The 15,541-nt window shown below is 52.2% G+C and overlaps 1 pseudogene; it reads right to left on the bottom strand.

Moving 5' to 3' along the window:
- The window catches only part of LOC123090065 (kinesin-like protein KIN-14O), a 41,335-nt pseudogene that overhangs the window by 365 nt on the left and 25,429 nt on the right, over positions 1 to 15,541 (bottom strand).

The following is a 15,541-nucleotide window of genomic DNA, read 5'->3' as shown; positions in this document are numbered from 1 at the left end:
GCTGATGCAGGGGAGCTCTCCGTACCGGCCTGGAAAGAAGACTCTCCCTTGGCCGAGGCCAAGGCGCCGATGCTGCCGTTGAATCGATGTTGTTACTGCTTACGTTGATCTGATCAGATTTGACAGACAAGTATTTCAGCCTAGGCTCACCGGATGAGAATGCCACTGACCTAGCCTTGGATGCCGAGTGGTTGAACGATAGGCTCCCACTGGGCTTAGATGAGTACGTGTTCACTTATTTTGTCAACCTCGGTTTACAGATGGAATGGCTTGCCGCGTCGTGTCTCTAACGGCTGCACACTATTGCAGACATGAAGTGAGGGACTGATCCATGATGGGTCATCCTGCTCTTGCCCCTTTGTGAGGGCTAGGATTTGGAATTCATCATTGATTTCGAATCTCGAGCTACAATGGAGGATTACAAGGAGGAGAGGGGATCGTCTTCCTCAGAGAGAGGGATACACATGCGACATACACTGGCATCTAGCCGTTTCCGCCTTCCTACCTGTCTCACCACACATCACGCATATATGTATTACATCTTTACTTGGCCCACTCCGGCCCAGCCAGCTGAGCGGGTAGGCGAGGCTGCCGCTTGGGCCCGTCCATAGCTTGAACACCATCTTCGCGCTTCTCCTGCTCGCTGACAATCCCTCCCGCCTTAGATGCGGCTTGACCCCAAGCCAGTGCATGAGGAAACTTCTGGCGTAGTGTCACTTTATCTTCCCAAATGGCCATTTCTCTAGGAGCATCACTCCATTTGACTAGGACTTGGATCAATGAATTAGCACCCCGGCGAACAACTCGTTGCTGAAGAATTTCTTCCGGATACTAAAACTGATTATCGGGAGCAGGAAGTAAGGGAAGCACCTAACATCTTAGAGCGAGAACTTTACGGAGAAGTGAAAGATGGAAGACTGGATGTACACGGCTGGTTGGAGGAAGATCTAGTCTATAAGCCACCTCACCCACATGTTCCACCACTTCATAGGGGCCATAGAACTTGAAAGCAAGTTTGTGGTTAGCGCGCGGTGTAACCGAAGACTGAAGATATGGTTGAAGTTTCAGAAAAACTGCGTCGCCCACATCAAACACACGTTCAGTGTGGTTCTTATCATCCTGGACTTTCATGCGCTGTTAGGCTCTCAATAGATGTTGTCTGATATAAGCAAACACCACTTTGCGGTCATCCAGCCACTGCTGCACATCCACTGACTGAATCAGTTCAACTGGAGAAATAGCAAAATGACGAGGCGCATGCCCATATATGATGTCAAAGGGAGTAGTACCTATGGTAGAATGCCAGTTGGTATTGTACCAAAACTCATAGAGAGGGATCCACTTAGCCCATTTAGTGGGATGAGCACTGACAAAGCATCACAAGAAGCATTTCACTTGTTGATTAACTCGTTCAGTCTGTCCATCAGACTGTGGGTGACGAGCAGAGCTCATTCGAAGCAGAGTACCATACTTAGAAAACAGCTCTTGCCAGAAAACACTAGTGAATATGCGGTCTCTGTCCGAAACAATAGACTATGGCATCCATGTAAATGATATACTAAATTGAGAAAGGTTTCAGCAACTACTTCTGTCGTGAATGGGTGATGCATGGGAACAAAATGGCCATATTTGGAAAATTTATCAATGACCACAAATTGGCAATTGAACTGACCAGATGCTAGTAATCCTTTGAAAAATCGATTGTAACCATGTCCCAAGGGAGTTTAGGGACAGGTAATGGCTGCAACAAGCCAGGGTAGGGCACACGTTCTGGTTTTCTTGCTGACAAATCAAAAATGCTGCACATAATGTTTGATAAACCCCCTCATATGTTTCCAACGAAATAGTTGTCTGACACGATGATAAGTAACTGGAAAGCCTGAATGTCCTCCAATAGGGCTATCATGAAAAGCAAATACAATCTGCTAATGTAACTCTGGAGCATTACCCACCCAAACACAGTTATTAGTACGGAGAACAGCAACTGTCAAAGTAAACTTACTATCAACAGAGGGACTAGTGGACAACTTCTGGAGTAATTCAGTGCAAAATTTATCACCAACATAGCTCTGTATAATATCTTCAAGCCAAGCAGGCTGGGCTGAAGAGACAAGATGTAGCTCAGGTAGCATATCACAAGATGTGTGTGGTTTTTTGGACAGAGAGTCTGCTGCACTGTTTTCAACCCCCTTTTTGTAACAGATGTTTTATTTAAGGCCCAAGATTTTTGTGAGGGCTTTCTGTTGCCATTTTTTGTGCAAACGCTATTCTGAAAGACTAGCCAAACTCCGTTGATCAGTACGAATTATAGATTCTGAAACCTGCAAGTACTACCTCCAGTGGTCAACAACTAACAGGATTGCTAAGTATTCCTTTTCATACACACAGAGAGTTTGATTCCTGGGGCCCAGAGCCTTGCTAACATAAGCCAATGGGTGTCCATTCTCCATAAGCACTGCCCCAATACCCACATCACAAGCATTTGTCTCGATCACAAAAGTGGATGAGAAATCAGGTAGGGCCAAAACAGGGGCTATCACTAAAGCCTGCTTAAGCACTGCAAAAGCTTGTTGCTCATTTGCTGTCCAGTGAAATGGCACTCTCTTTTTCAGCAAATTGGTCAAGGGTTTTCTCACAATGCCATAATGACGAATAAATTTCCTATGATAGCCATCTAGACCTAGAAATCCTCTAACCTCTTTCGCAGATTCAGGAACAGGCCAATCCTGAATAGTAGAAATCTTTGTTGGGTCAGTAGAAACCCCTTGTCCATTGATAATGTGCCCCAAATAAGAAATTTCTATCTGAGCAAAATAACATTTAGATAGTTTAACTTGACACTGATGTTGCAACAACAACTTCGACACTTCTGCCAAGTGTTGTAAATGCAAAGCATAGGAAGCACTAAAGACCAATATGTCATCAAAGAAAATATCTGTATTTTTCCTCAGGCAAGGTGAAAAAGTGTCATTCATAGCAAACTGGAAAGTGTTAGGTCCACCAGTTAATCCTTGTGAGAGAACCAAAAACTTAAAATGGCCAAAATGAGTCTGAAATGCAGTTTTATGTTCCTCTCCAGGGGATAATCTTATCTGTTTATATCCAGATCTCAAATCAAGTTTCGAAAACCAAAAACAGGCTGCAAGTTCATCCAAAAACTCATCAATGATTGGGATATGAAATTCTCTTTTGACAGTAATTGCATTCAAGTTTCTGTAGTCAAACACTGGTCTCCATGTTTTATCTTTCTTTTGAACTAAAAGCATGGGAGAGGAAAAGGCACTGTTGCTGTGTCTGATGATACGAGATTGCAACATTTCAGTCACTTGCTGTCGGCGTTCTGGGAATGGGGGTCCCCAGACTTTCCTACCTGCGGCATGCAGCGTGGCTCAGCCAGTGGCCCAGTACGTCCCATCTTCATCAACCAAAGCTCAACACCCTCGCAAGGGGCCAAGCCTCGCAGGGCGAACGACGCAAGGCCTCCTCAGTGGCAGCCTCACCAGGCAGGCTCATGAGGAGGCAGAGAGATCAAGGCAAGGGGTACCTCGCGAGGTTCCCATGACACAAGCCATGATGATAAAGACCAGGCGGGCGCCAGCCTGCGTAGTGTCCTCGTTTCCTCTTTGGTGCAAAGGGGTCAAGCGCAGGCGTGGAGTACCGAAGCATCAGGCAAAGACTTCCATATCGGTGCAAAGAGACCAAGACCAGCAGGACGGTAGGACGGAGGTCGCCGTGGAGCCCAAGACGACGTCTTCACTAGTGCCTTTTGCAGTCGAAGTCCACCTTTAGTCAGGATAGCTTGTACTAGCTGCCCCCTTTCAAAATTGCCGTTGTTGGGTCCCTTCCCACTCAATATTTGGGAAGAGGACCAGGGCCTCTATAAATAGGGCTAGCCACCACAGTAGAAGGCAATCTCATCTAGAGCCAAGAGAGACGGATCGACTCCTCTCCAAACACACCACCACAAGAACACCTCTCCTCGCGAGGCTGTTCTTCCTCTGTACTGTTCATCATCAGCCCAGGAAGTAATCCACCACACCACACACTGGATTAGGGTATTCCGCCACAACGATGGCCCGAACCAATATAAACCTCGTGTCTCTTGTGTTGTTCATCGTGCTAGCTTAGAAATCGCGGCGAGGTTGTGGGCGTGTTTCAGTAGGGAGAATATCTTCATGCGCACCCCAGAGTTCGAACCTTAAGGGTTTTGCCGGAACCTGATATCCAACATTTGGCGCAGCAGTTAGGGGTGCGCTGAAGTCTTCTTTCCACTTACTTGCGTCCCATCGCTTCGTCGCATCCATGGCAAACGCTCGCCGAGCTCGCGCCGAGCGTCGGGATGCTTTTTCCGCCCGTGTTGCCCAGACGGCTCCCATCGGTGGGCCTCCTCGTCGTTCTCCATCGCCTGCCGCCGACACCGCCACTGGCCCGGCGGGGAATGAGCAGCAAGCATATTTGCTGCATCCCTCGGTGCGGCGGGAAGGCCGCACCGCCACTCCGTCGCTAACCCCAGTTGGTTCATCTTCTCACGCTCATCGCGCCCCCACGGACGCTCAGGCCGCATTGCTCCTGGCACGTGAGCTCCTGCACTACCGCCCCATCGACGACCTCTATGAAGTGTGGCTAGCTCGCATCACCAAGCTCGTCAGCGCCGCAGGGGGCTCTCCCGCGCCGTCCCGCTCGCTGCCTCGCCCTCCATCATGCATGGGTGACGCGGCTTAGGGAGTGCCTCCGCCACCTCCTCCCCTAGAAGGCGCCCTGGCTCGGAGCGCGGCTCCTGGATGTGACCCACCGCGTCCGGCACCCGCGCATCAAGAAAGAAGCTACCAAGAAATCCCTCGGCCTCAAGAAGGCGCTCAGTGCTCCCTGCACCAGCACGACAGGACCGCATCCCCGCACCAGCATGCCAAGACCCTGTGCTACCCCTCGCGGCGGCGCGCGGGAACCATCAAGAGCAAGCCCCGCGTATGCAAAGGTCTCTGGTGGCCACCGCAGGTTGCCGTGCCTTCACCACCGAGCTGCGTAGCGTCACCTGGCCGGGCAAGTTCAAGCCGGATCTGCCTCCTCGCTATTGCGGTACTACCGACCCCATGGAGTTCCTGTGGAGACGAGAAGGTCATGGCAAACTGGTTTCCAATGGCGCTCAAGGACGGCGCCCGCACCTGGCTCCTGAACCTGCCTCCCGGCTCAATCTCCTCTTGGGACGAGATGCGTAGCCACTTCATCGCCAACTTCCAGGGCACTCGTGACCGCCCTCCGGGCGTCGGTGACCTGCGCTGCATCAAGCAGCAGCCTGGAGAGACCCTGCAGAAATACATCCAGCATTTCAACAACGCTCGCCTCAAGATCCCCAAGGTGACGGACGAGGCCATCATCTCAGTGTTCTTCGATGCCGTCCGCAATGTCAAGATGAAGGAGGAGCTCCTCATTCACGAGGATCTGTGCACGTCTTTGGAGGTGTTCAACCTGGCGACCAAGTGCGCAATAGCTGAGGAGGGGCGCCCCTCCCTCCTCGAGCTTCTAGCTGCTGACCCGGAAGAGAAGAAGGCCAAGGTTAAGGACATGAAGCGCAAAGGAGCAGTCGTGCTTGCAGTAAAACCAGACATGAAGCGTGACAGGGACCAGCCGGAGTCTTCCAAGGGCAGCCGACCGTTCTGCGCCTACCACAACCTCCACACCCACAACACCAACGAATGCCAGGAGCTCAGGGCCGTTCGAGAAGGACGCTTCGGTCGTCGCCCCGAGCACAACGCCCGGGGCTATGGCCGAGGAGGAGGACGAGGCAGAGGACGATGGGACGACCGAGGCCCTCGCCGGGAGTGGCGTGACCGACCTCGCGAGGATCGCTGGCAGGACCAGCCATGTGAGGGAGCCTGGAGGGATCATCCTCGCGAGGACCGCCTGCAGGGCAATATAGGCCTTCCTCCTCTGCTGCCACCACCAAGAAGGAATAACGACCACCACCAAGATGAGGGGGCTGGGGGCTTCCAGGAGCCACGTGCTATCGCTTGCATCTTGGGCGGAGCTCAGGCCCCAACCGCTCAGTGCATCTTCAAGCAGTTTGCTCATGTGGTGAATGCAGTCCTCCCCAAGCTTGAGGCCACACGCCCGCTCAGGTGGTCCATGTGCGCCATCACTTTCAGCTCAGCAGATCAACTAAAGTGTGCGGCTACCGCTGGCGTCCTCCCGATGATTTGTTCCCCGGTCATCAGCAACGTGCAAGTTACTAGGAACCTCATCAATGGCGGTGCAGGGCTCAACGTTCTGTCCGTCGAGATGTTCAACAACCTTCAAGTGCCATATGATAACCTTTAGCCTACCAAGCCTTTCTCAGGAGTTACTGACGGTGCCACCACCCCGATAGGGTAGGTCCGCCTCCATGTCACTTTCGTGCAGCGCAACAACTACCACACCGAGCTCATCAACTTCGACGTCGCCCACATCCGCCTGCCATACAATGCCATCCTCGGGTATCCAGCCCTGGCCAAGTTCACGGTAGTAACCCACCATGGCTACAATGTCCTCAAGATGCCAGGAAGCGGCGGAATCATCATGGTCCCCTGCGAAGAGAAGGATGTGGTGTGCTCCCTCGAGCACGCCTTCCAAGCTGCATCAATTGAGGACCCAGACAGGGGGCAAGAATCCTCCTTAGGTAGTCCCCAAGAAGAAGAAGGCATCGCCAAGCTCAAGGCCTCAGGAGGTTGGCATCTCAGGAGGTGTAGCATCAGGATCTGCCCCATGCAAGGGGCGCCTCCTTCCATCGAACAGGAAGGCGCGCTCGGCGCCCTCCTCGGGCAGGGCTCGGGGGATCTCTTGTGGAGGGCCTCCGACTTCGCCAAGATCACAAAGGAGGCGCTCGGGTACCATTTGGAGGCGTGCTTCACGGCACGTTTCCCTCTGGAAGTCTCAGGGCATGGAAAGCCCAACCCTCAAGAGTTAATCACCAAGGCCACTCACGAGCTTCAGGAAGCAAGAGTCATACGTGGCGACTGCCGTTTGCCTGGCATAGATCCCCATCCGGGCGAGGATGGCGGACTGCGTGTCTGCATCGACGTCCTAGGGCTCAACCGAGCCGCATCTCAGGAGCGTCTCTGGCCTTCCCGCGTCGGGTGTTGCGAGGGTCCACTGCACAGCTACCTTCGCATGCGTTTCGGCCTTCCGAACATGGCTGCCACCCCACCAGCATCATCTGCATAGCATTCTGGTGGCTTAGGAGGCCATGCATCACGCAGTCCTAGCAGAGATGGAGATCGTCCTCGAGGAACCGCCTGGACCCCCAGAGCCTCCCGAGGCTCAGGGCTCCGGTGGCTCGTCAGGATCGGCCTCTTCACCGCACATCTTCAGCTACTCCAACACCCCTTCTACAATGGCACCAGGTGACATCTTTCGAGTTCATTTCTGCTGGGAGCGTCCTTAGGGCTGCATCATTCCCAGGCCGCATGGGTCCGTCCCTGCGGCATGTATCCCTTTTGCTTATGTCTTTAGTTTACCTTGATGGGGGCGCCCCTCGGGCTGCATCATCCCCAAGCCGCTCGGGCCAGTCCCAGTGGCATGTATCCTTTCTGCGTTTATCTAAGCTAATCTGCCTGTCATGCTCAACCTGCCTGTGATTATCGCCTGCTCTATTGACATCTACCTTTGGAGCTGCTCGCGCTGGCATGGTGCTTGCACATGGGACTGTCCCTACAATGTCGACAAATCTGAGTGGTCGAGCTCTGACCCGCGGGAGCCCCGCAAGCGTCACCTTACCAGGCCCTCAGTGCAATCACCTCTCTCTTGGAGCAACCAAAGGCCGGCCGGCAACCATAATGGCAACTCGTGCTTTTCTCATGTTGGTTTACAGGAACCCCCTGAGGTCTACAGCAGGTGGTACCACGAGCTCTCTCTCTTTCCCACGCGATATGCTTGCGCGTTAAAAGGGGGGCTCCTGAGCATCGTGACTCAGGAGCTCTTACTGGTTCTCCAGCCCTCACCCCCTGGACTTGTCCATGGCATCGCGACCTGGCATACCAGCGGCGGCTGAGCTCGCTCGAGGACCGGGACCTGAGGACGTAGAGCACAAAGGAAAGTGTGGGGAAGAGAAGGGAAGCTCGCGAGGGCCTAACCCAGCTACATCCTAGCTGCCGACGTGCAAGTCCGGCGTGACTCGGAGGAGCGACTCCCTATTACCAAGATAAGTTTCACGCTTGGAACAGCTAATTGATGAAGCACCGAATCTCCACTTAATGCAGCATTGTGACTGCAATGTTGCCTTCCTTTCTCACCTTTCAGCGGTTGCTTGCACGGTAAAGGGGACCTCTTACTGGACCTCGGGCCGCTCACCTCCTGGCCTTGACCACAGCATTGCGACTTGGCATACCAGCGACGGCTGAAGCCTGCCTGGGGACCGGGACTTGCAGGCGTACAACACAAAAACCTTCGCGAGGTTTGAAAGGGGGAACCGAGCTGGGGCAGGGCAAGCATTCACACAATTTCATAATAAGGATTGCATAAACAAAAGACATCGCGGACCCTTTACATGCCCCCATGGGGTGTTTTCTCGAATCCTAAGGAGCCCAAACTACACGTGCCTCCATGGCCGACGCCATCATCAACAATGGGCAACGGGAGGCCGGCACCAACCCCATCCAGATCAGCTGCGGCGACGGCCTTATGCAGCCGCCTTGCTCCGGGCACGGCGCGAGCTCGAGGGCACGTAACTGTCGTCGCTCGTCTCTAGAGTCACGAAGAGCTCGGGAGAGTCGCTGGACTCCCAAGCATAACCACTGCTGCCGGAGGAGCCATCGGGGAAGCGGACGGCGGGCCTAGCCCCTGCCATGTCCATGTCCCGGCCGCCTCCCCTGGGGTAGCAATCCAGGTGGCAGCCTTCCATGTTGAAGACCTTGAAGAGCAGCAGGGAGGTGCCATTGTATTCAAATTGAATCATGAGGGCACCCCCCGTTCTGTAGACCCGGGCAACCTCGCCCCAGCCTTGGGTCATGAAGACCTTGCTCGGAGCGACAACCTCAACCTCCACTCCGATTGCCGGGGCGCCACAGTCGGCATGCTGCAGCCAAAGCTCGAGAGGCCCCCTCGGCAGCATCTCAGTGGCGAAGAATGAAGGGAAGTGGATCCAGGTGTTTGGAGGCATTGCAGCATGAAGCACGAGCTCGCGAGAGGAGTCCATAGTGTGGACTCCAGGAGCAATGGCGCATGCCGCCATGGCTCGTCGATCCCGTCTGTGGCGTGGGCGGCGTCGCTCGCTGTCCCTTTCTCCAGGGCCCTCGGCCTGGGCGTACAGGGGTAGCGGGAACCCAGGAGGCGGCCGCTCGCACCAAGGCCTCGTCATCTCCGGGCTCGCAACCTCGTCGAGGCGGCATGGGACCGGCCGTTTCTTCGGCGGGAGCGGGTCAGTCCCCTCCCGGGGGGCCTTTCCGTTCTCTTCGGCTGAGAACCTACGGATTAGTGCTATTGGCATAGAGAATGGAGGTGGAGCAAGGGAGAAGAAGCCGACGACGGGGACACTCGCCTCTCTATACTTATAGTCCTAGGGAGGCCAACCGTCGACCTCCACGATCGCCGGTAATGATGACTCTTTTTGCTGTAGCAAGGACTCATTGAATCGTGCAGTTGCCGAGGCAGCATGGGGAAGCGGAGATGGCCATGTCCAATCAATCGCCACGCGGTGACCAAGGCTGCAGGCTGTTGGGGCCTGCGGCGCTCCGCACTTGCCCTTTGGCTTTGCCGCTAAGACAAGTCCAAGCATGCCTTGTGCCCATGGGCTACTGTCGGCGTTCTGCGAACGGGGGTCCCCAGACATGCCTGCCTGCGGCCTGCAGCGTGGCTCAGCCAGCGGCCCAGTATGGCATGTCTTCATCAACCAAAGTTAAATACCCTCGCGAGGGGCAAGCCTCACGGGACGGACAACGCGAGGCCTCCTCAGGGGCAGCCCCACCAGGCAGGCTCGTGAGGTTCCCATGACGCAAGCCATGACGATCAAGACCAGGCGGGCGCCAGCCTGCGCAGTGTCCTTGTTTCCTCTTTGGTGCAAAGGGGGCAAGCGTAGTCGTGGAGTACCGAGGCATCAGGCAAAGGTTTCTATATCGGTGCAAGGAGACCAAGACCAGCAGGACGGCAGGACGGAGGTCACCGTGGAGCCCAAGACGACGTCATCACCAGTGCCTTTTGCAGTTGAAGACCACCTTTAGTCAGGATGGCTTGTATTAGTTGTCCCCTTTCAAAATGGCTGTTGTTGGCTCCATTCCCGCTCAATATGTGGGAAGAGGACCAGGGCCTCTATTAATAGGGCTGGCCACCACAGTAGAAGGCAATCTCATCTAGAACCAAGAGAGACGGATCGACTCCTCTCCAAACACACCACCACTAGAATACCTCTCCTCGCGAGGCTGTTCTTCCTCTGTACTGTTCATCATCAGCCCAGGAGGCAATCCACCACACCACACACTGGATTAGGGTATTACACCACAACGGTGGCCCGAACCAGTATAAACCTCGTGTCTCTTGTGTTATTTATCTTGCTAGCTTAGAAATCGCGGCGAGGTTGTGGGTGTGTTTCGGTAGGGAGAAGATCTTCGTGCGCACCCCAGAGTTCGAACCTTAAGGGTTTTGCCGGAACCCGATATCCGACACTTTCTTCTCTATTTTATCCTTCAAAGCTGGGGCAAGTCTATATGGCCTAATAGACACTGGTTGTGCTCCAGGAATGAGATGGATAGTATGATCATACTTCCTTCTTGGGGGCAAACCTTTTGGAGCTTCAAATACATGAGCAAACTGAGTCCACAATTCCTTAATCTCAACAGGAAGGTCAAGCTGTTCTGAAACTTCAGACATTGATAATGCAGAAACTTCTATGACACCACAATATTGAAGAGCAGCATCTTGTCCTAGCAAAGTGACCATAGAACCATACAACTAGAAAGATAGCCACTGTTCTGCCTAATCAACCTCCATAGGACTGTGAGCAGTAAGCCAATCAAGGCCTAAAATGCTATCACAGGAACCCAAGAGAAAGACTTTGAAATTGGTCATAAAAGTATGTTCATCATAACTCCAACAACCCTGTTGTAACTGTTGTGTACAAGGAATTAAACCTCCATTAGCGACCATAAGCATGTGAACTAGAATGTGAGAAACTCCTTGGAGTTTGGAAGCAACAGCGCAATCTACAAAAGAATGAATACTGCAAGAGTCTACTAAGAAAATCAAAGTCAGACCCTGCATCTTAACTTTTAATTTCATTGTAGAAACTATTGGGACTGATGTGTCTCCCATTGCTGTAGCTCACAGAGAAATAGCATTAGCTTCACCAATGAATTCTTCTTTTGTATCACTGAATTTAGATGGCATATTCTGAACATAGCCCAGCATCTCTTGCACTACATGCAACTGCACTTCCTGCTTGCACTTATGCTCCCTAGCCCAACATTCGCCACAGGGGAAACAAACGCCCTTGGATTTCCTATAAGCACGCAATGCTGCCCAACGATCATCAACAGGAGCAGTTGAATGAATGACATCAGTATTCTTCCTGTCATCGAGTGTTTTGGAACCAAAACCAATGTGATACACATGAGAGGAGCTTGGCGGCACAGAACGCTTGGTATTGACAGTAACAACATGTTGAACTAGAGAAGAGTCACCCAATTCTTCAGACAAAAGTGCAAGGGCATATGCTGAATCCAAATCAGTGGGTTGTTGAATCCCAACCAATAAGTGAACTGACAGAACCAATCCTTCCATGAACCTTGTAACATAATGAATGATACTAGGATTTGGTTCATATGCTGTCAGTTGATCATACAACTCAGAGAAACGTTCAACGTAATCCTCAACAGAGCTAGTCTGACGTATGTGGAACATCTGACGAACCAGGTTCTGGTGTTTGTTTCATCCAAAACGAGATTGCAACAGTGTGCAGAATTCAGACCAATTGACATTGGGGCACGACGCTGAACAGATTCAAGCCAACGTGCTGCAGGACCATCAAATTGAGCTGAAGCAAACGATATCCACTGATTCAATGGAATACCCCACAATTTGAAATAATCTATGCAACGTGATGGCCATAGGTTGGGATTAGAGCCATCAAAACACGCTAACTCCATTCGGGGACCAAAATTCAGAGCATCAGGCAACAAGGAACGCAAATTTTCAGGGGCTGGAATCAACTGCCTCGATTGAACTGCCTCTGGAGGTACACCTCTGGCTGAGGGTGGGACGTACCTTGGGCCCGAATTCCTCTGCTCTAGATCTGGCATGAACCTCTCCAATCCGCTCGAACCCCCGCTAGTTGCTGCTGGTTGCGTCTCCCTTGGAGACACCGGAACTGATGGAGGCGACAAATTGGCCTCAATATCACCACGGAGTTTGTCGAGGTCGACACTGATGGCGAGCTTGACATCGTCGATGCGCCCTGACAGCTGCTCCAACTTGGTGAAGGCGATGACTAGCTCCTCGTTGCAATCTTACGAGGACTTGGTGAGGGCGTCGTCGAAATCCGCACGAAGGAGCTCATAGATCGCGCGAGTTTCCCCTGAAATTTTGTCCATGGCTTCCGCTCAATGACGAACAGCTAGGCGAGTATGGCGGAAGTGGGTTGGGAACTCTAGGATTTGACGCTCTGATACCAGATTGTGAGGGCTAGGATTCAGATTACGCCATTGATTTCAAATCTCAAGCTACAATGGAGGATTACAAGGAGGAGAAGGGATCGTCCTCCTCAGAGCGAGGGATACACACGCGACTTACACTGGCATCTAGCCATTTCCACCTTCCTACCTCTCTCACCACATATCACGCACATATGTATTACATCTTTACTTGGCCCACTCCGGCCCAGCCAGCCGAGCAGGTAGGCGAGGCTGCCGCTTGGGCCGACCCATAGCTTTAACATCATCTTTGTGCTTCTCCTACTCGCTGACACCCTCTCAGTTGCCTGAGGGATGTCCGCGGCATCAATGTGCCCTGCCACCAGAATGCTTCTAGGCGACCCCTCGTCGTCACTTAGAGCCTGACAGACGAACCGATAGAGCTTCTTCCTCTCATCCACGGACCTCATAGCACTCCTTATTTGTTCATTCGGAACCCAAAGCTCTTGCTTGGCGTCATATATTTCCTTGTCATGCTCCATGATCCGCTTCCGCTTTAATATTTTCATGTCCTACATTAATACTCCCTCCATCTAGAAATACTTGTCCCCAAAATGGTTGTATCTAGACTTATTTTAGTTATAGATAAATCCATTTTATTCATTTCTAGGACAAGTATTTCTGGACGGAGGGAGTACAATACAAGGTATGCCTTTACATGTACTCTACGTAAATAATGTACGTACGAGCTTTGGTTCATCATTCACCCTCTTATGACTTATCTTACCTCTGAAAGCTCTCGGCTGGATTCTATCAGGCTGGCTCTTTTCGCAAAGCCCAGCGAACAAATTGTCTCGCCAACGTCGTCCTAGGAAGGGCTGATGTGCACTACCATCACAACTTTTGAGCCATCACTTGTTTTCAGCAAATCAACATAAACATATATATAGGTTTCCACATTTGATGCTTCAAATTGATCCGAAGTTGGTTTTTTCCCGTAGCGAGAGAATCACTAATAATCTGGGTAAGCTTTCTATTTCTGCAGACTTCGACAAAAACAAAGTAAGACCTAAGTAAGTACTCCCTCTGTTCCAAAATAGATGACCCAACTTTGTACTAAAGTTATTATAAAGTTGAGTCATCTATTTTAGAACGGAGGGAGTAGTACTGAGATAATTTGAAACATGAGAAGGAATTACTACCTGTATGGAACATGGCTTCTCTTTCTCCTTAGTGCAGCAAGACATCTCCAAGGGCTGATAGAGACAGGTTTATGGCCTTACCCTCATCCATTGTCATCCCAGATGCACCAATCTTGAGCAACCGCTTGCTGCCACCAAGATCCACGAACCACAGCTTGCTGACTTGTCCAGTCACACCTCCACATCTCCTTATGGCAATTCTTGTCAAACTACACACATACAGAGCTAAGACAAGATAAAATTGGGTATTGTTTGAGTTACTTGATGATGCCATAGACCTAGGGTAGGGTCATAGGCCTGACCTATACGCCCTACCCAAGGTGGCTACCCTAGAAGCAAAGGCATTCAAAGAACAACAAAGAGTACCAATCGAAGCCGTCGATTGCAATCCACTCGACCAGTCATCTCACTCGGGTATCCCTCCTTCCTCATAGGACTCGACCAAGACAAATCCATTCGACTGTACGAGAAACCACTCGACCTACAGGTTTCCAGGAGTCACTAAGGACAGCAACGGTTAGACATTCACTCTATAGTCTTAAAGGTCATTAAATACACTTCATAGCTGGCATTACCAGTAATGCCCTATCTTAATGTACATTGAACCCCTGTAATGGAGGTGGCTAGGGTCCTGGCGCAGTCTATATAAGCCACCCCCTCTTTTGGGACAAGGATTCGCACCCCCTGTAACACAAACATCCATATTCCAGTCGACCGCCTCAGGGCACCGAGACATAGGGATTTTTATCTCCTTCGAGAGGGTCCTGAAGTCGTAAAACTTGTGTGTACATCCTTGCCGTAGCTAGGGCCTTGCCTCCTCATACGTACCCCCTATTCTTGCTGTGAGACTTATTACCATGGAAGTTGGCGCCCACCTTTGCTGTGAGCGTCTTAGCAACTTCCGGCGAGGTTGCGTTTTCTTTGATCTTCATCAACATGGTTTCTGGCAGCGGTTTGGTCATGGGCCGCGAGTTCTGACTTGGCGCGCTCACTTTCGTCGCCAACGACTCCGCTAGCTCTAGGAGGCACCTCACGACGTCGAGGCTCTCCCGATCCAAGGTTCATCACACTTTCATGCGCGTGCCTGCGGCATCCTCCTTCGGCAGCCATCGACCCCGTATTAGTCGATCCTCGTGTCTTCTTCTCGCTCCGCTGGACGCTATCACAAGCGATCTAGTCGATCGCTGCTCCAGCGGTGGGTGAGGCACGCGGTGGCTCGTCAGACGTTCACCCCCAGGTTGCGGCAATCGAGCCCGATGCGTTTCACTGCTGTCCAATCGACATGTCGACTGACCTAGCAGACACACTCTGCGAGAGCGGGAGCTCTGACCCCGCGGCAGAAGTCCTTCTGGTCGACTCCCATCGCTGCCCTCCTAGTTTTGGTCGCAACGGCCACAACGGTGGCGGCGATGGCCCGTCATACGGTCACGAGGAATATCAGCCCCAAACTCTCAGCTCACAGCAGAGGGAGAACATACACCACCGCAACATGTAGGCTCTCCAGACCCCCATCATAGGGGAAACCGCTGAGGCTTGTGCCCTAGAGGCAGTGCGCGTGGCCACGCTGGCTGAGCGCACTCGTTTGGAGAATCTCCAACAATCTCTCGACGAGCTTGTCGACTGATCCCCGAGTCCAGTCGATGTTCACGACAGTTGTTTCCAGCAAAATCTCTTGTATTCCGCACACCGATCCAGAATCTTGCGGTTGTTGCGGGCATCGCATGATCCATTCAACCGTCCCGTTCAGAG

This window comes from Triticum aestivum, chromosome 4B (genome assembly GCF_018294505.1).
Source record: "Triticum aestivum cultivar Chinese Spring chromosome 4B, IWGSC CS RefSeq v2.1, whole genome shotgun sequence".
NCBI classification, from domain to species: Eukaryota; Viridiplantae; Streptophyta; class Magnoliopsida; order Poales; family Poaceae; genus Triticum; species Triticum aestivum.
Note: the sequence above shows the minus strand (reverse complement) of the source record. Positions and strands in the feature narration are given on the sequence as shown.